The sequence below is a fragment of the Oryctolagus cuniculus genome, chromosome 4, assembly GCF_051225735.1.
Source record: "Oryctolagus cuniculus isolate XC-2025 breed Fujian yellow rabbit chromosome 4, ASM5122573v1, whole genome shotgun sequence".
Lineage (NCBI taxonomy): Eukaryota > Metazoa > Chordata > Mammalia > Lagomorpha > Leporidae > Oryctolagus > Oryctolagus cuniculus.
This window is the reverse complement of record NC_142870.1, coordinates 45562024-45583134: the sequence shown is the minus strand read 5'-3', so window position 1 is coordinate 45583134 and position 21111 is coordinate 45562024.

Genomic DNA, 21111 nt, shown 5'->3' with positions numbered 1-21111 from the left:
TGGATACAGGGGCCCAAGGACATGGGCCATGTTCTACTGCTTTCCCAGGCCATAGCAGAGAACTGAATCAGAAGTGGAGCAGCTGGGACTCAAACTGGTACCCATATGGGATGCCAGTGCTGCAGGCAGCAGCTTTACCCACCACTCCACAATGCTGGGCCTCTAGAATTTCTTACTCATATCTAGTGGTGACCTCATACCCATCAATCAACCTTTCCCTCACCCCTCTCTTTTCCTGCTCAGTGTCTGATAACCACCATTACATTTTTAGCTTATTTGAGATAACATATTTTTTAGACTTCACATATGAGTGACATCATGTGTTATTTGTCCTCTTACATCTTATTTATTTCACTTAATAATATTCCATTTTATCCTTATTGCTGCAAATGACTGCATTCTTTTTATGATATACTCATATTCCACTGTGTATATACAACACATTTTCTTCATTTATTCACAAGTGGATGGACACTTACTGTTGTTTGCTTTTCTTTGCTATTGTGAACATTGCTACAATGAATTTGAGAATGCAACTGTTTCTTTGATACATGGATTTCATCCTCCTTTGATATATATCCAGGATGGATTACTAGGTCATATGGTAGCTCTAGTTTAGTTTTTTAAGAGACTCCATACTGTTTTCCACAATTTCCATATTTCCATTCCTAAGAATAGTGTACAAGGGCTCCTTTTTCTCTACATGTTGGCCAATACTTGTTATCTTTTTTTTTTTTTCTTTTTCATAATAGCCAGTCTTACTGGAGTAATGTGATATGTCATTGTGGTTTTGGTTTGCATTTCCCTGATGAGTGTTTGTACTTGTTGGCCTTTTTAATATTTTTCTTTGAGAAATGTCTGCTTAGATCTGTCCATATATAAATTGGATTTATTATTATTTTTACTACTGAGTTTTTAAAAATATTCTGGACATTAACCCTTTCACAGGTGTGTATAGCTTGAAAATATTTTCTACCATTCTGTAGATTGTCTTTTCACTCTGTTGATTATTTCCCTTGTTGTGCAATAGCTCTTTAGTTTGATGAAACCCAATTTGTAATCGCTTCTTGGCCTTTTGGCTAAGATTAAGTGTGAAATCCAATTTGTCTATTTTTGCTTCCATGTCCTGTGCTTTTGGGGTCAGGTCTATAAAATCCTTGACTATTCCTGAATTGTTTTCCCCTAACAGTTTCAAAGTTTCAGGTTTCATATCTAGTTTTTCAATCCATTTTGAGTTGATTTTTGTGTAAGCTGAGAGACAGGAGTCTAGTCTGATACCTCTGAATGTAGACATCCAATTTTCCCATTATGCTATATTTTCTGTAGGCTTTCCTCATTCCTCCTTTTTTCTTTCACAACTGTGTATTTTCAATTGTGTGTATCCTGTCTTCAAGCTCACTGATTCTTTCTTCTCTTTGATCCACCGCGCTTATGATGCCTCCATCCCAGTTTTAATTTCACTTACTGTGCTTTACTGTAAAAGGATTTTTTCTTGATTTTGTTTAACTACTTCTACCTCTCTATTGAACCTCCCTGTTAAAATATTGAGTCATTTCTCTGAGTTTTCTTGAGTTTATTTAAAACAGCTGCTTTGAAATTTTCTGAACATTTGCAAATTTTAATTGCTAGATGGTTTGTTTCTGGACCTTTAGAGGAGATCACGGTTCCATGGAGGTTCTTGGTGCTTATTGCTGTACAATAAATCTGTGCATTGTAGGATTAGTGATAGTAATCTGGATTTGTTTGTGCCTGTCCTAGAAATTCTAAGCAGTCTGTTTATTTTTACTTAGTCTATGGGGCAAGTGCAGAGACTTCAAAAGGCATTGACCTAACAAAGCCAATCCGGATCTGTCTAACATTGGGATTTACCAGCCCTGTACTGAGTCCCAAGACCTAGTCTCATGGCCCCTTATTGTTTTCACAAGGTTGGAAGAGTGATAAAATAACTCTGTCGCCACTCAGACTTCCCCAGACTGACATCTGGATCTCACAGTCCCTGGTCCCTTTATAGAGTTCCTGGGAATGTCACCTAAGTCCACCAGAGGCTGGCTATTACCTATGTCAAAACTGGGTTCCACCCTCCAGAACTCTGGTCTCTGCCTGATGCCAGACAAGTCTAGAATGTCAGTCAGTGAGCACATGCCAGTGGCCAGAGGACTTTGGGTTTTATCAGGTGCTGGGTCTCAGCAGGGTAGGTCAAGCTTTAAGCTCCATGTTGTTCCTGGCAACCCTTGTGGCTGGATTTTGGCTTTCTGCTGGCGCTTGAAGGGGGAGGAGGTAGCAGAGACTCCAAAAACTTAAAAGGTACGGGCAGGTGGGCGTGGGCTGGGACCTCAGTTTAATTTTTTCTCAGTGGATGTGGCACTGGGATTCAGTTTGCCCTCCCTCTCCACAGTAGGATGTGTCTATCCATACCATGCTCCTTACAGCAGGGGAAGAGGTGACAGCATCACCTCTTTTCCTTATTATTTTCTTCAATGCAACTTCCTTTGTGATTATCATAAAATACTACACTGTTGTCTCTTACTTGGCTTCTGAAGCTCTTATGAGCGTAATTTATTGTGTGTGTAGCTTTTCACATTGGTATCTGTGGAGAGGTGGTTGCCAGAGCCTCTGAGTCATCATCTTGGTTCCATCTCAAATGCAATAGTTTTTGGATATGTGGCAGTAAAATAACGTATGACTCTTTTCCCTTTATATATGCTGAACTTGACTGTTGTGACAAAAGCATCTTTTTTTAAAGAAAGAAAAAACATTTATTTTCATTTTATTTGAAAGAGAGCAAGATGAGTGAGAGCACATGTGCGAGAGAGGGAGAAAGAGAGAGAGAGAGAAAGAGAGAGAGATTTCCCATCTGATGGTTCACTCCCCAAATACCCAAATATCTACAACAGCCAGGGCTGAAATAGTATGAAGTCATGAATCCAGAACTCAATTTGGGTTTCTTTTATGGGTAGCAGGGACCTAACCACTTGACCCATCACCTGCTGCCTCTGAGCTACTATGACTCAAGTGAGTTTCCGCCACCTACGTGGCAGACCCGGGATTGAGTTCCCAACTCCTAGCTCCTTTCCCATTTCGAGTATTTGGGAAGTGAACAAGTGAATGAAGATGCTGTCTTTTTGCTTTTCAAATAAATAAATTTCAAAAATAAAATAAAAACCCTCTCTGTAAAGATAATGTATACATAAGCAAATGAAAATTATTTTTTAAAAATAAGGATTTGAATACATCTATTATTTTTCAATAAATTTTACACACAGAATTTATTTAAACTTAACGATATCCCTGAAGATATTGTCTCCTTTGGGCAGAAAAGAAAATGAAGAAGCAAATTTTACAAATATTTAACTTACTAATATTTACAGTAATTTAGGGACATATGTAGAATTTAGATCTAGTTTTTCTGGTGAGATAAAAAGCCTTGTAGTCCAAAGCCTTTTTTCAGATCTAAAACTTCTCATCTGAGTCTCTGTAAATAATAAGTATGCATTTAAAGCGTGAATTAAATTATTTTCAAAGCAGAATATGGTAATTTCAGAACTTCAATAAGTTATACTTATCGACAGCCCATTATTTAAATATAGAATATAGCCTTACTTTTAACATAAGATTGCATATAAATGTAATAACATATCCTAAGACCTATTAAAGAACCAGAATCTGGCTCCAATTTCAGTAGCATCTTATTATGCAAATAATTTTTAAAAATTTCTTCGGTGTTTCTAAAATGAAGAAATATTTCAGTTACATTTTGATTCCATTTTGTCAATAAAATATGTTACAGACATCAGGCTGATTCCAGCTTTGTGCTAGTGTTTGGGGATCTATGGTTTTAGGAATATTCTCTAGTACCTTTGAAAGAATAATGAAGCATACAAAGGTAATTTTTTCTTGTTATTATACTAAATTGCTTTGTCTTGCTAGAATGCTTTCTCAGTTTGTAGAAATGATCTAAGTTAGAAATTTCACTGTTTTTTTATGCTTGGTATGCTGAACTGATGGTACACGTTATTTAACTGTTTCCATGGGTATCTATGGGACTATGTGAACAGCACATCATTGAAGCAAACGCAAATGTTGTCCTCAATTTGTGACATATTTTAAGTTTTGAAAGGCATCTTGTCAAAGGAGACTGGCAGTCAGGAGATCTAGGTTTCAGGCCAATGTCTGGAGGTGAGTAATTATCAGCAAATCTCATTTTTGTAACTATAAAGTAGCAATCTGGACTAAGTGGAGCTCAAAAGCATTAAGGCTTTAAAAATGTAGTCTAACGTAGCTATATTATGTATAGTTTCCCTGGCATTTTACCATGTCTGAAATCTCCCTGCTTATTACAGTTCTTGTTTTGAAACAGGGATTTTATTTTTCTTTTAAATTGGGGGAAAATACCTCTTGCCAAATTTTCTCATGCTTCTTTGATGAAAAGCTGATGCTGGCTGGGTCTCTATTACACATTAATATTAGTCTTTGTTTCAGGCCTTTCTGGGCATAGGCATCGTATGGTATTTAAATACAATCTCATTCTTTAAAAAAAAAAAAAAAAAAAAAAAACTTGCTAGAGTCCTTACCCTTTTGATATTCCCCAGTCTTTTCATTTCCTTCAAATATATTACATGTGATTTTCATTTAATATCTCAGTTAATTTGTATATTTGAGTAAGGTACCTTATTTAGATAATTTCACAAAACTAAACTCATGGAAGTTTTTCTTTATTCAATATCTTTTAGATTTCATTAAATTCCCCATCACACTTGCACCTCATAAGAAACTTCTGGTATATAGTAGAGGTCAAAAATGTATTTTTCGCATTGAGTTGATCTCTGTCAAATTACCACAAAACAGGTATTCTGATACATGGATCCAATCACTTTTTCAACCTTAAAAATTTCATCCTTATACAAATAATATTTTTTCCAATGTACAATAATTTTTCTGTTGGTTTTTCTGAGTTCTTTATTATAGATGAAAGAGAGAAAGAGAGAGAGAGAGGAGAAAGTCTACAGGTTCACTCCCTTAATTCCCACAACAATCAGGACATGGCCAGGCTGAAGGCAGGAAAAAGAACTTAATCCAGGTCTCTTACATAGTAGAGATCCAACTAACCTGAGTCATCCTGCTGCCTCCCAGGATGCGCATTAGCAAAAAGCTGGGATCAGAAGTGGAGTTAGTACTCGAACCCAGGTTCTCTGATACAGGATGCAGAAGTCCCAAAAAACATCTTAGTTGCTATATCAAATGCCTGACACTCTGATTTGTTAATTATTGTGCTGAATAGACCTGATTGATTCACTCCTAACCCTTACTGGCCCATTAGAACAGAGCATCACTACTTGTTCAATCAAGTGTTGCTCTGTGCTGAAGCTTCCTCAAACATGGCCCCATTTTATAATTGTCCGACTTTTCTCTTGGGTACAGTTTTCATATAACTATAATAATTAAATGACTAAAGTATGTAGAATATGTTAAGAAAGTTTTTTTTTAACCATTTAAACTTCTACTTTCTGTTTCATAAAATCTCTAAAGTTTATTTATTAGGTTCAGAGATCTGTTTATGCTGACTCTTGAGTGTTTTTAGTAGGTCATGAGATTTGTGTGATACTATCAAACTGTCAAGCATATAGGTTTTAGGAGTTCCTGAAGGTGTGGAAAGAGAGAATGGTCTAGAAAGATGATTCAGTGAAATAATAGCTGAAACCTTTCCTGATTTGGAGAAAGAAACGGACATCTAAGTACAGGAAGCACACAGAAATCCTAATAGAAATGATCATAGGCCGGCGCCGTGGCTCAATGGGCTAATCCTCCACCTTGTGGTGCTGGCACACCGGGTTCTAGTCCCAGTCAGGGCGCCGGATTCTGTCCTGGTTGCCCCTCTTCCAGGCCAGCTCTCTGCTGTGGCCCGGGAGTTCAGTGGAGGATGGCCCAAGTCCTTGGACCCTGCACCTGCACGGGAGACAAGGAGAAGCACCTGGCTACTGGCTTCGAATCAGCGAGATGCGCCAGCCGCAGCGGCCATTGGAGGGTGAACCAACGGCAAAAGGAAGACCTTTCTCTCTGTCTCTCTCTCTCACTATCCACTCTGCTTGTCAAAAAAAAAATGATCTTCATCACGACACATTATAGTCAAACTTTCAACAGTAAAACACATAGAAAAAATTCTAAACCATGCATGAAAGCCATGCTGGATTACCTCAAAGGATCTCAAATTAGATTAACAGCTGATTTCTCATCAACAATCCTACACACTAGGAGAGAATGGACATAGTCTAAGTCCTAAATGAAAGAAATGGTCAATCCAGAACACTGTACCAAGCAAAGTTCTCATTTATAAATGAAGTTGAAATAAAGACCTTCCAAAACAAATAGAAATTGAAAGAGTTTTTCACCACCTGTCTACCTTTACAAATGATTCTTATGGAAGTACTACATACAGAAACAGGGAGTCATCATTACAAAGAATTTGAAGGCAGAAAATCTCCTAGTAAAAGTATAAAGGAAATTGAAATTAATAATGGAAATATTTATGGAAAAAAGTAGGACCAAATTGTTATCAATAATAACTTTATCAATAATAACTTTAATTGTAAATGGCCTAAGTTCTCTGATTAAAAGATATAGGTTAGTTAAATATACTAAAAATAATATTTTATTTGTTACCTATGAAAAACACAGCATACCAACAAATATGGGCACAGAATAAAAATGAAAGGATGGAAAAAGTTATTCCGTTCTAACATAAAGCATAAACAAACACATGCAGTCATACTAATATCAGACAAAATGAACTTCAACACAAAAACTGTTAAAAGATGAATAAGGGCACTATGTAATTATTAAGAGGTCAGTTCAACCAGAAGATGTGACTATAATAAATGTATATTCATCCAATGCCAGGGCACCTGGCTATTTCAAACAAGTGTTAATGATCTCCAGGTAGACATAGACTACAATACAATAGTAATGGGGGACATCAACACTCAACTTTCATCAATGGACACAGTAGGCCATAAAGCAAGTCTCAGCAAATTAAAAAAAGAATTGGAATCATAACTTCATCTTTTCCCACCACAATGGAATGAAGCTGGAAATTAACAACTTAAGAATCTACAAAATATAGAAACACACAGAGAATGAACAACATGCTCTTGAATGAACAGTGAGTTATAGAAGAAATCAAAAACAAAGTTAGAAAATTCCTGTTAAATAGTTCTGAGTTATGTGATAATTTCATGTGCTAACTCTTATGTTCAAGGTTTTTGTATTTCTGGTTTATTCGACAACAAGAAACATAGAATCCATATTCTGCCAAAGTAATTTGTGTACTCTACTGTCTGTTAAGTTATGATTGATAAAAAATATTAAGTCTTAAAAATTTATGTTAAATATTATTATGATCAGATCTGGTCTAAAAGTGTTAAAATCACCCTGACTAAATGTTAAGGAATTCTATTTTGACCAGATACTCTAAGTTCTCTTGGCACCTTTAACAGACTTTCTGAAAATAAAAGTTTAAAATTTTCTGGACTTTTGATACCTCCAGAGGGGCCCCTGGAGATGTCAAAAGATATATCTCTCATCTTGCAGAGATAATAACCAATTGGGGTGTTTAGATTAAAAGTGGTGCCAAGATGTGAAATGATGCTAAACTTCAGTTATAAACGTGTTTCTTTCTAGCTGCTCCAGTCTCTGGCTCAGTAGCCAGATCCTTTAAAGAGGGACCGACAAAGTCTAAAAAGCATCCCGTGGTCATGATTTGCATCACCTCAATGCCCAGACCTTACCGGTAAGATAGGGAATCACCCGGGAACAGGCAAGGCAAATTGTAAAATCCTGCCCTTCCTGTGTCACATTTCTCCCAGTCCCTCATTATGGTGTAAATCCTAGAGGTTTTATGCCTAATCAGCTTTGGCAGATGGATGTTACCCATTTCCCTGAATTTGGTAAACTAAAATACATACATGTCTCTTTAGACACATGTTCAGGTTTTGTTTTTGCCACCCCGCAATCCGGCGAGTCTGCCAAACATCTCTCATTGCCTTCAGGCCTTTGCTGTTCTAGGAACCCCTATACAGATAAAAACTGATAATGGCCCAGCGTATACTTCCAACTCTTTTAAGCACTTCTGTACTAACTTCCACATCTCTCATCACCGGGATTCCTTATAATCCCCAGGGACAAGGTATTGTGGAACCAGCACATGCCACATTAAAAAATAAAAAAAGGGGGAATACGGGACCATGGCATATTCCCCACAAAAATGGCTATCACATGCTCTTTTCATTTTAAATTTTTTAGTACTGGATAATCAAGGGAAATCTGCAGCTGATCGTCACTGGCATCCTGAAACCGAAAGACAACAAGTCTACGTGAAGTGGAAAGACTCTCTAACTGCTCAATGGTATGGACCTGACCCTGTTTTAATATCGGGATGTGGACATGTTTCTATACTCTCGCAAAAAGACAATGAAGTACGATGGTTACCTGAGTGACTGGTGCGGCAAACAATGTCTCGAAGCAACCAACCCCTCGATCTTCATTATGATAACATTGTTGATCGGAATCCCCCTGAAGATGAATGAAGCTTGCTGGCTCACATCAAGCCAAACCTACGTTACCACCTCTGTTGGTGCGCACCAGTAGTTCAAAATTGTTCATGCACTTATGATAATGGAATTAAAACAGCAGAATTTGTACAGTGGGTAAGAAACAATCAAACCTTGTTCCGTACTGGGAGGGTTATAGTTGAAAACCAATGGCTTAATGTGACTGATCAATTGAAAAGGGAGAATACTGATTTTAGCATATCAAAACTGGTCACATTGACAGACTCGGGTATACCTTTGTCAATTCTAGAAAAGAAGCCTGGTTGATGTATTGGTCAAAACTGTTAAAGTAACTCTTATGGTCAATTCCTCCTTCTCTGAAAGTAGCAATTTCTGGCTACATTTAGCTGCCATTAACTACTTACTACTGAAAGATCTTATAAGCTGTGACTTGATTCCTGGAAGTTGCTGCTTTAATATCTCAAATAATGTTCATTACATAAAATATCTGGTACAGCAGCTAAAAGGTGAACTTCAGCATATGTTTCTAACTAATCCCTTTTCTGTTGGTGGATCTCAATGGACCCTCTGGCTTTTGATGTTGCTGGGTCCTTTATTGCTGCTCCTGCCTTTTTGTCTGTGCCTCCCCTGTATATTCCAAGGCCTCTCTGTGCCATTTGGTACCATTTGGTCTGAGATTTTAAAGTTGCATTCACAGCTTCACCCCCGAGCCAAAAAGGATGGCATTGAATTCCAATGACGGGTAAGACTCGGTCTCCTTGTACCAACCTAAGACAGGAGCCTCAGAGAATTTCTGGGGTGTCCAATGACGGGTAAGGACAAGAAGAGACATGGGCAACCTAAGACAGGAAGAGTGCCTCAAAAAATAAAAAAGGGGGAAATGTGGGCAGCCACAGGTAGTCACTCCCTTTGTTTACACTTAAACATATGAATGGAGACTTCCAGGGCACAGACAATTGGGCTAGGGAGATTCCGGGAAGAGGCAGGAAGAACCTAAACCTTTCACAAGAGATGATACAGATAATCAGTCACACCTGTAACCTGCATTTATCCCCTAAGTGTTTTATTGTACCCTTGTAATCAATAATTAAGAACCTTATTGGGAACTCTTTGTAACCTTAAGAGCCTTTTTGATATGTAAATCTTTTGTGCTCCTTCTTGTAAACAACTGGTCATGTTTAAATACTACTGGATTTATTCAATAAAGGAGCCTTGATCAGGAAAAAAAAAAAAAAAAAAAAGAAAATTCCTGGAAAGGAATGAAGCTGAGAATATAGCATATCAAAACTTATGGGATACAGTAAAAGCATTATTAAGCAGGAAGTTATAATAATTAGTGTCTACATCAAGAAGTTGAAAAGGCATCAAATAAATGAGCTATCAATGCATCTAAATGACCTAGAAAATCTAGAACAAACTTATTTCACTGGAAAAAATTATTTTGATCAGATGATGGCTATACTCATATATTGTAGTCAGTCATTGCAAATATTAAGTGGGGTCATTGATTATCTTTGAATTATATCCTTCAACTGTCCTTTTAATAAGCTAAGCATGTGCACTGCTATCGTGGAGGGAGTTGACATTTCTGAAAGCATGGACTTAGAATAATTTTCTAATCAGAGTGAATTAGTACATATCATATGTTCAGGACTGTTGGAGTTTAGGCTTTAGGTTCCTAGAATTTTCATCTTGTATTTGTGACTACAACTTCTTTAGCAAATTGCTCTGGGTACATACAATTTTATTTTTTTCATATCTTAAATTCTATATTATATCTTGGCCAACTGTTGCATCGCATAGTGTTTGCTTTTGACTTTCTTAATATTTACCCTTTTTTAAAATTTATTTTTATTTATGTTAAAGGCATAGTTAGAGAGAGGTAGAGACAGCAAGAGGTCTTTCATATGATAGTTCACTCACCAAATGTCCACAGTGTCAGGGTCTGGGCCAGGCTGGAGCTAGGAGCCAGGAGCCAGGAGCCAGAAGCTTGTTCTGGATTTTCCACACAGGTGCAGGAGCCTAAGCACTTGGGCTATCTTTCTCTGCTTTCCCAGGTGCATTAGCAAGGAGCAGGATCAGAAGCTGAGCAGTCGGGACACAAATCATTGCCCACATGAGATGTCAGCACTTCAGGCTAGGGCTTTAACCACTGCACCACAAAGTCAGCCCCTTAATATTTATCTTATAAATGAAATTCTCATAATATAATTTTTGACTGCATTGAAACAAATTTGAAAGTTTCCTAATTTTTATATAAAATATATTGGGATGAATGTTTAGGTGCTCATCCACAGTTTAGAAATGAAATAGTTATGCTTATTTCTAAAACAGCAAGTTATCATGTTTCATATTCAAAATCTCTAAATATAAGCAGCTTTACTGTCTGGCATGATGCCTGTCTTGGTGTTTCACTTTGATGCTTTCTTTTTGTGAGTAGCAATTATCTTTTCATCATAAAATTTGAATGCTTCATATTTAAGAATTGTCTCAGGCAATGTAGTCATGTTTAAATCCGTTTTACTCATATAAGTAACTGAGATTATCTTTACCAATGTTTGCTGAGGCTAAGGAACCTCTTACACAAAATCTTCCAATGAATGTAGTGATACATGAGGATTTCAATGGCTCATCCAAGTTCACACAATTACAAAGGCCAGACTAAAGCTCAGATCTCCTAACAGAATGTGTTGGTATTTTGTTTGCTAATTTTATTTGTTTTTATATTGCATTATGCCAAATAGCAAAATTTAGCAATTTTGTTAAGGATAATATATTACAAATAACCAAATGAATATTGTTTGATGTTTGCAAGTTTTTCTCCTCTAGGAATCAAATTGGTTTGTGGTTGAGAGTTGGATAGCTAAATTTCTAGATGATCAGGAAATTCAGATGTTTAAGAGACGTAAATAATAGGTTATAACTACTTTCATCATAAAGTGACATTTATTTAACCATACTATTTATTTTATTTTATTTTTTTATTTTTTGACAGGCAGAGTGGACAGTGAGAGAGAGAGACAGAGAGAAAGGTCTTCCTTTGCCATTGGTTCACCCTCCAATGGCGGCGGCGGCCGGTGCGCTGGTACTTATCCTGGTCTCCCATGGGGTGCAGGGCACAAGTACTTGGGCCATCCTCCACTGCACTCCCTGGCCACAGCAGAGAGCTGGCCTGGAAGAGGGACAACTGGAACAGAATCCGTTGCCCCGACTGGGACTAGAACCCGGTGTGCCGGTGCCGCAAGGTGGAGGATTAGCCTAGTGAGCCGAGGCGCCAGCCCTACCCATACTATTTAAGGTGGACTTTTAGTTTGTTTCAAATTTTTGACAGTTGGATTAATGTTACTTTAAAAATTCTTGTGCATAAATGTATACATATATATCTTTCAGGGACAGAATTGAAGGCTTATCTAATGCCTCTGTGTTCATTTTTCATAGATCCAGACAAGTCTTTTCTAATTGGATTTTACCAGAGAATAATCATACAAGCAATAGTTAAATTTTATATATTCTATTAAGCATGTATTGGTGTCTTATTTAATTTCATTTCCTTATTGACTATGATGTTGGAAAATTGTTATGTATTTATTTATCATCCATATATCTTCTTCTGTCAAACATTTGGTTCATATTTTTGAATGACATTTTTATCTTATCTTTGCCATATAGGAATTCTTTATATATCCTGGATAAAGATTCATGCATTGTAAATACTTTCTTCCATTTTGTGGCTCATATCTTCATTTTTGTAGGCAGATAGATATCTTTTCAAGGGAGTTTCAATTTTTAATAAAGTACAATTAATGAATTTTATTTTTTATGCCTCATGCCTTTGGAAACATATTTAAGATTTTTTCTTCATCAAAGATTATAAAGATTTGCTTTCCTCTGTTTTTTTCCTGTGAGTTTTTGCTTTAAATTTTAGTAGTTATCCTCTTGGAGTTAATTTTCTTTATATCATACAAGTTAAAAGTTAATTTTCTTATAGAGATGTTTATTTGTTTTACATGATTTATCAAAAAAGCTATCCCTTATTTCAATTGTCTAGGTTGTTTTGTTGAAAGTTAATTGACTATTTACATATGGATATCTTTTTTTTTTTAAAGATTTCTTTCTATATTTATTTGAAAGGCAGAGTTACAGAGAGGCAGAGAAAGAGAGAGAGAGAGGTCTTCCATCTGCTAGTTCACTCCCCAGTTGGCCACAATGGCTGGAGTTGCACCGATCTGAAGCCAGGAGCCTGGAGCCAGGAGCTTCTTCCAGGTCTCCTACATGGGTGTAGGGGCCCAAGGACTTAGGCCATCTTCTACAGCATTCCCAGGCCATAGCAGAGAGCTGGACTGGAAGTGGAGCAGCTGGGACTTGAACAGGCACCCATATAGGATGCCAGCACTGTAGGCGACAGCTTTACCCACTACACCACAGCACTGGCCCCATGGATATCTTCTTTCTTGTAATGCTTCTTCCATTTTGTACTCAATTACATAGTCTATATCTTTCTTACTTCCTTGTAGAAATTATTTATATATTATGGAGATGAATCCTTTATTGGCCATATTGAAATGAAAATATTTAATCTTGTGGCTTGATTTTTTTAACTTAGTCTTAAGTATGGATTCTGATGAAGAAGTCCTCATTTTCAATAAAATCAAAATCACCACTTGTAGTCCTTGTATCTAGTATTTTTGTTGTCTGTTTAAGCATCCCATGGTTAAGAAGTGACAGATCAACAGGACAGAAGATCAACAAGAAGACAGTAGATTTAAATGACACTATAGCCCAATTGGATCTAACAGATATATACAGAACTTTCAATCCTACAGCTAAAGATTTTACATTCTTCTCAGCAGTACATGGAACCTTCTCTAGGATTGACCACATACTAGGCCATAAAGCAAGTCTCAGCAAATTCAAAAGAATTAGAATCATACTATGCAGCTTCTCAGACCATAAAGGAATGAAGTTGGAAATTAGCAACTCAGGAATCCCTAGAGCATACACAAACACATGGAGATTGAACAACATGCTCCTGAATGAACAATGGGTCATAGAAGAAATTAAAAGAGAAATCAAAAATTTTCTGGAAGTAAATGAGGATAACAGCACAACATACCAAAACTTATGGGACGCAGCAAAAGCAGTGTTAAGAGGAAAGTTTATATCAATAGGTGCCTACATCAAGAAATTGGAAAGGCACCAAATAGATGAGCTTTCAATTCACCTCAAGGATTTAGAAAACCTACAGCAAACCAAATCTAGACCCAAATCTAGTAGGAGAAGAGAAATAATTAAAATCAGAGAAGAAATCAACAGGATTGAATCCAAAAAAACATTACAAAAAATCAGCCAAATGAGGAGCTGGTTTTTTGAAAAAATAAACAAAATTGACACCCCATTGGCCCAACTAACTAAAAAAAAAGAAGAGAAAAGACCCAGATCAATAAAATCAGAGATGAAAAAGGAAACGTAACAACAGACACCACAGAAATAAAAAGAATCATCAGAAATTACTACAAGGACTTGTATGCCAGCAAACAGGGAAACCTATCAGAAATGGATAGATTCCTGGACACATGCAACCTACCTAAATTGAACCAGGAAGACATCAAAAACCTAAACAGACCCATAACTGAGACAGAAATTGAAACAGTAATAAAGGCCCTCCCAAAAAGAAAAGCCACGACCAGATGGATTCACTGCTGAATTCTACCAGACCTTTAAAGAAGAACTAACTCCAATTCTTCTCAAACTATTCAGAACAATCGAAAAAGAGGGAATCCTCCCAAATTCTTTCTATGAAGCCAGCATCACCTTAATTCCTAAGCCGGAAAAAGATGCAGCATTGAAAGAGAATTACAGACCAATATCCCTGATGAACATAGATGCAAAAATCCACAATAAAATTCTGGACAATAGAATGCAACAACACATCAGAAAGATCATCCACCCAGACCAAGTGGGATTTATCCCTGGTATGCAGGGATGGTTTAATGTGCGCAAATCAATCAGTGTGATACACCACATTAACAGACTGCAGAAGAAAAACCATGTGATTATCTCAATAGACACCGAGAAAGCATTTGATAAAATACAACACCCTTTCATGATGAAAACTCTAAGCAAACTGGGTTTGGAAGGAACATTCCTCAATACAATCAAAGCAATCTATGAAAAACCCACAGCCAACATCCTATTGAATGGGGAAAAGTTGGAAGCATTCCCACTGAGATCTGGTACCAGACAGGGATGCCCACTCTCACCACTGCTATTCAATATAGTTCTGGAGGTTCTAGCCAGAGCTATTAGGCAAGAAAAAGAAATTAAAGGGATACAAATTGGGAAGGAAGAACTCAAACTATCCCTCTTTGTAGATGATATGATTCTTTATTTAGGGGACCCAAAGAACTCTACTAAGAGACTATTGGAACTCATAGAAGATTTTGGCAAAGTAGCAGGGTATAAAATCAATGCACAAAAATCAACAGCCTTTGTATACACAGACAACGCCATGGCTGAGGAAGAACTTCTAAGATCAATCCCATTCACAATAGCTACAAAAACAATCAAATACCTTGGAATAAACTTAACCAAGGACGTTAAAGACATTTTTAAGTCATTTTCTAAAGTGGTTAATTGTTTTACTCTCACAAAGCTAAACATGTTGATGCTACCTCTAATCCATCTGATATTTTGCTTTCTTACTTAAGCATTAAGGTTTACTTTTTCCCTATGTGAATACTTCCATGTTTATCATTTTAGTATTCTGGCACGTTAACTGTGCATCAGCTAAACCTATCTCTATGGGTCATTCTGGATTCCCAATTCTGTTACAGTTGTCTATTTATCTATCCTGGTTTTAGCTATTGAATCATTCTACAAAGACTTGACATCTGGAAGGATAAACTCTTCCTATTTGTGCTTTAAGACCATCTTGGCAATTTCCCAGACAAATTGAAAAAGTATGTTTTGTGTGTCAAATTCTTTTTAAATATCAACATGAAATATTCTTATTATTTCAATCAATGTATAGTGTTTTAAAAATATCAATTAAGAAAAGCAACTTTTGTTTTTTACTCATTTGAAAGTGGTATCACATTTACCAAAGTTTCCTGACATAAAAGTGATAGAGCTAAAGTGTTAGCAATAATTTTTTTGAGCATAAGGCATTTTGATGACAATAATCTCTCAGTGCTCTTGAGAGGGGAAGTGAAGTGCCTGTGGAGTTGAGAAAGGCCGCCAGGTGGGTGGGGAGTCATGTGGACTGTGTTTGCTGGCTCAGAGGGCTGCTGACCCTCATTGGTGAGAGAGAAGTTGGAGAGAAGCCTTTCTGCAATTGTCACTTCAAGCACACAACTTGACCTTGTTGGTAATTTCATGTATGTTTGTAGGTCATTATGGTGATAGAGCATTTCCATTTTGCCTACCACCATTTAACCTTAGATAATTGCTTTCAATTTTAAGGAATTATATTTTTTAATCTCATAATTGCATAACAAACATTTTTCAAAAGAATCTGTGCCAGACCTCTCTTGAAATTGGGCTTCATTATGGACAAAAATGTAGATTACACAGATGCATGTGTTTCAAATGAATTTTGATTGGAAGAGGGAACTTTTTAAAATATGACAAAAATAAAGATTTGACAAAGAATGCTTAGGAAATTTTTGAATAATGATAAATAGCTTGAGAAAATTCCATGTCCACTGCTGCATCATTATAGCCAAAGGCAGCTGATGGTATCCACAGATTTTGCAAATTCTATCCAATTCAATGTGAACAAATTATTTTAAATTTTAATTTGTTATTTTTTATTTCAATTATTACTTAATATTCCCAAATTGTACTTGAATTAAGTTTATTTTCTAATGTTTTTCTTCATCTTTACTTGTCAGCCTGTATTTTTTATCCTTCTTGTAGATGGATTGAGTTTCTGCTTCATTTAAATTTCTTTGCTTGGGGTGGGCAATTGTCCAAGAGATAGGATGCTGATGTTATGGACAGTGTCCCTTGTCAAGTCCCTGAGTTTCAGTCCTGGATCTGCTTTCAGTTCCAACTTGCTTCTAATACTTACCCTGTGAGGTAGCTGGTGATGACTCAAGTACTTGGATTCATACCACCCATGAGTGAGATCTGGATTGAGTTCCTGGCTCCTGGATTCAACCTGGCCCCTTCCCAGCCTTTGCAGGCTTTTGGAACTAGTGAATGGGAGATGTCTCTCAGTCGGTTTTTGCCTTTCAAAGAAATAAAATCAATTTAAAAATTACATTCTCAGCTTGATGACTACTTAATCTCTCCATACTCCACTCCCCATCATATTGTCACAGGCTGCTTTGAAGTGTGAAGGCAGTTGTCTCCTCCCTGTAATCAGATGTCTCTCTCATAAAGAAGCTGGTGGTCTTATTCTTTATCTACTCTGTGAGGATCATAACCAGCTGGTGTGTTAGGTTGTCAATAGCCTCAAAAATCTGTAAAAAAATTAAAGAATGTCAGAATGTCACAGTTTTATTTCTGCTCTAGTGTCACCTTATTTTATTTTATTTATGAAAAAACATCACATCTGTTTAGTTCTAGAGCCCTTAAAGATACTCTAGATGCCAGCCACATATATGCCTTGGATTGCTTAGTTGCAATCATACATATCTGTTTTTTTGACACTGCCAAACACTCAGGTTTTCTGCCTCTTAAAATAATGTATCCTAGTTTTGATCTACCTCCAGTTAATGTTGTGACTGAGTTTTTCTTTCAAATAAAAACATTTTTTTGTCATTATTTATATCTGGTGAGTCATTAAAAATAACACAAAAATCTTGTTGGGATCTTAAGCCTGAGGCTGGCCCCTGACCAGCAGGAGACAGTACAAGCGCTCCCTGACAAGGCGAACGGGAAAGGTAAGGTCAACGGGTCAAGAGCACAGCAAGCACCCGTGAGTTCTGTCGAAGCAGGAACTACTTCACTGAGGAAGTGTACAGGCTTATAAGGCTTACAAAAGACATGCGTAATAGGGGAGCCGATCAGTGAAAAGGTCACGCAGGCACGGGTGGACTACGCACAGGGGCACCTTAAGCGAGGTATAGGGATCATGCACTGTCCACGTGTCCGGAACTAAAGCGGACCTATCCCTGCAGGTGGTCTGATCTCTTGTCGATTAACCTCAGCGGCCATAAACACGCCCTCCGAACATCCGCCAGGGGCCATGTTGTCAGGGACTATTTTAGGCAATTCCCAATAAAATTTCATTTGAATCACAGTTGAAAACTTATTACTTAATTTTTAAGGATTTTCCAAATATTCCTTTTTTATTGAGAAATTATCTTGTTATTTTTATTGTATAAGCAGGTGGTAAATGCACAAGGTACAATATTTTGAAGTATATAGGCTGGGGGCCAATGCTGTGGCGTAGTGGGTAAAGCCACCACCTGCAGTGCCGGCTACCTATATGGGCACCGGTTTGAGTCCCAGTTGCTCTACTTCTGATCCAGTTCTCTGCTATGGCCTGGGAAAGCTATAGAAGATGGCCTAAGTCTTCGGGCCCCTGCTCCCACAAGGGAGACCTGGAGGAAGCTCCTGGCTCAAAGCTCCTGGCTTTGGATTGGCACAGCTCTGGCAGTTGCGGCCATTTGGGGAGTGAACCAGTGGATGGAAGACATCTCTCTCTCTCTCTCTGCATCTCCTTCTCTCTCTGTGTAACTCTGAATTTCAAATAAATAAAATAAATCTTTAAAAATAAATAAATAAAGTATATATGCTGAAAAGAACTGCCTGTCTTTCCCTTATACCTAATCAATCAAATATCAGTAGAAACAAACATTATTTTCTGAAATATCTAATCATATTATAAGCACTCATACATAAAAATATGAATATAGATACATTTTTCAAATGTATTTGCAAAGTATATCTGTTGCTCTATATCATGATTCATTTCATTTAATATTGTATCAAATTATTTTTTATACTTATAGAGTTTCTTCAACATTTTTTGATAATAGTAAAATGTTCTCTTGTTTCTCTGCTATGAAGGTACATTAAATATTTTTAACTTAGTTCTTTGCAGTTCAACATTTAGATATTTCTCCGTATTTTGCATAGCAAGTCGTGCTGTCATGAAAATGCTTCTGCATTAGTTTACTTTATACATGTGCCAGTTTATATGCAGGAATCACTTCTGGAAGCAATTTTCCTGGTAAATTGATATTTGCACTTTGAATTTTCATAGATCGTACCCTATAGAGATGTTCCAATGTACTCATCTACCATCAATATGTAATTGTGCCTTTTTCCACACAACTTCCTCAACAGTGTCACAAATATTCTGTCAGTACCAGTTTGATAAGTAAATATTAAGTCATACTGTGGTAGTATGCATATAGTCTCAACGCACACATGGGTGAAGTTGAGCTTCTTTTCCTGGTTTTAAAAATCATTTATATGTCCTTTTCTTTAAGGTAGAGGGAAAATGCAATCTAAGGAGCACTAAATAAACATCATTCATTTCTAAATTTCATCTTTCCTTCAGACAGGATCTGCTCAGACAGCTAAGCTCTTTTCTTATTTTTTTCTTTCTTCTATTATTCTCCCAATTGTATCTGGTTGCTCCAGGATTGGAATAGAGAGGTAGAAGATATACAAGGAGCAGAAAGCCTTACTTTAGTGGTGCAATGTGAAGCTGTGTCTGCAGTTTCTAGATGTATCAATGTCAATTGCTGACTCCTTCAGCTGAGGGGATATTTGAGCGTTTCTCTAGAGATCTTGTTAAGAACTTCTCAGTGTAGCCGTCTTGGTGAGGCCTAGTGTTCTATGATGTGCTGATTTCAACTCCAATGTCAGCCTCCAGGACCCCTTGCTATAAACCATCTAGTAGGGCCTTTGGTCTTTCCAGTTGGTTATCTTAGGTGGAGTGCTTATGATGATAACTAAAAGCTGGCTCTTCTCCCTTGATGAATTTGAGTTGTCCTTTGTGGTATGGATTTATTTGCTGTTCCTGGACACCTAGGCATTCTCCTTGTACCATACCCCAGTATTTTAACTTTTTACTTGTATTAATAAGAGTGATACAGCAATCCCTGACTGACTATCCTCGTTTGACATGGGTGAGCAGAAGTCAAAATTTCATAGCTCTCTAACAATTTTATCCAAAGGAATTCTTTTCATCAGTTTCTTTAACACAACTTCCAGTGAATTTGATTTCTTCACTTGTGAAGACTGGAAATGATATTGGAAAACTAACTTAATTTCTAACATGTCTTGCATTTTAAGATATTTGGATCATTGTCAATTTCTCTTTCTTCTCTCTCTTCCTTCCTTCCTTCCTTTCTTCCTTCCCTCCTTCCTTCCTTCCTTCTTTCCTTCTTTCCTTCCTGTCTTTCTCTCTCTCTCCCACCCCACCCCCATTCTGTTTCTTTCTTAGATCTGACCAAACTTGCAGAAAGTGACTCTCACCTTATTCCACATTGGGCTGCACTTGTGTGATTCACCAAAACAATCCCAAACACAATATATGCTCTCTTTTTTTCATGATCTCAAAGCACAATAGTTGTTTTACCCTAAGAATAAAAATAATAAAAATAACTTACACTTACTTAATGCCTGCTGCATGCTCTATTCTAAACACCTTACATATGAAAACAGTGATTTTTACAGGTGCCACACATAAGGGCCCTTGTTAATGTTAGTTTGTAGATAAGGAGACTGAAGTTAAAATATATTAAGTGGTATATCTACAATCTCATATCTAGTTATTACTAGGTCTAGGATTTGGACAAAGTCTGGCATCAGAGTCCGTTGTTTGGGTTCTCGTCTATGATATTCTCTTGACTCCTTTCCCAGTATATCGAATCCTCACTGATTTCAAGGAAGCAAAATGAAATCTGAAGACAAATTGCCTTCATTTCTGGTTGCCTTCCCATCCTCTGTTGCCAACTGAATTGTTATTCTTGTGAAGGCTCAAATTTGTAAAATGCCAGTTCTTCTCAAATTAGACTAGAAATTCAGTGAAATATCAGAGAAAATTTTATTCAGTACTGAAGAATTCTACATGAAACTTATTTAGAAAATAGCAGAACAATTTTAAAACTGAGTCTTGAAGTTCCAGATTAAAGATGTATAACATACCAACAGAAACAGTGTGTTACAAGCACTGGTTTATAAACCAACACATAATCTTATATAGAAGAGACTCACCAAGGATAAATGGTATTATTTGAGCAGGTATAATTTGAAGCCCCAAAGCAATGCATTTGTGTAGGGGACTGAAATTTATTAGTATAAAGAACTGGTGATTACTTCTTGTCAAGCAAAAATAATGTTACCTCTGGTCATAATGTAATTTCAAATCACTGAATATTCTAAAAATGAGTTTATATAATTATAATAGTAATAAAGTGAGACCTCCATGCAAAATTATTGCAAAATGAAATTGAAAATCATCTGAAGGGTAAAACATTTAATGAAGTCAAGTTCAGTGATATTTTAGAATCCATGAATTACCTTTAATGTTATGGGTAAATGAGTGGAAGAAATGAGTGGGTTTTTTTCTTTTTTTAGAGAA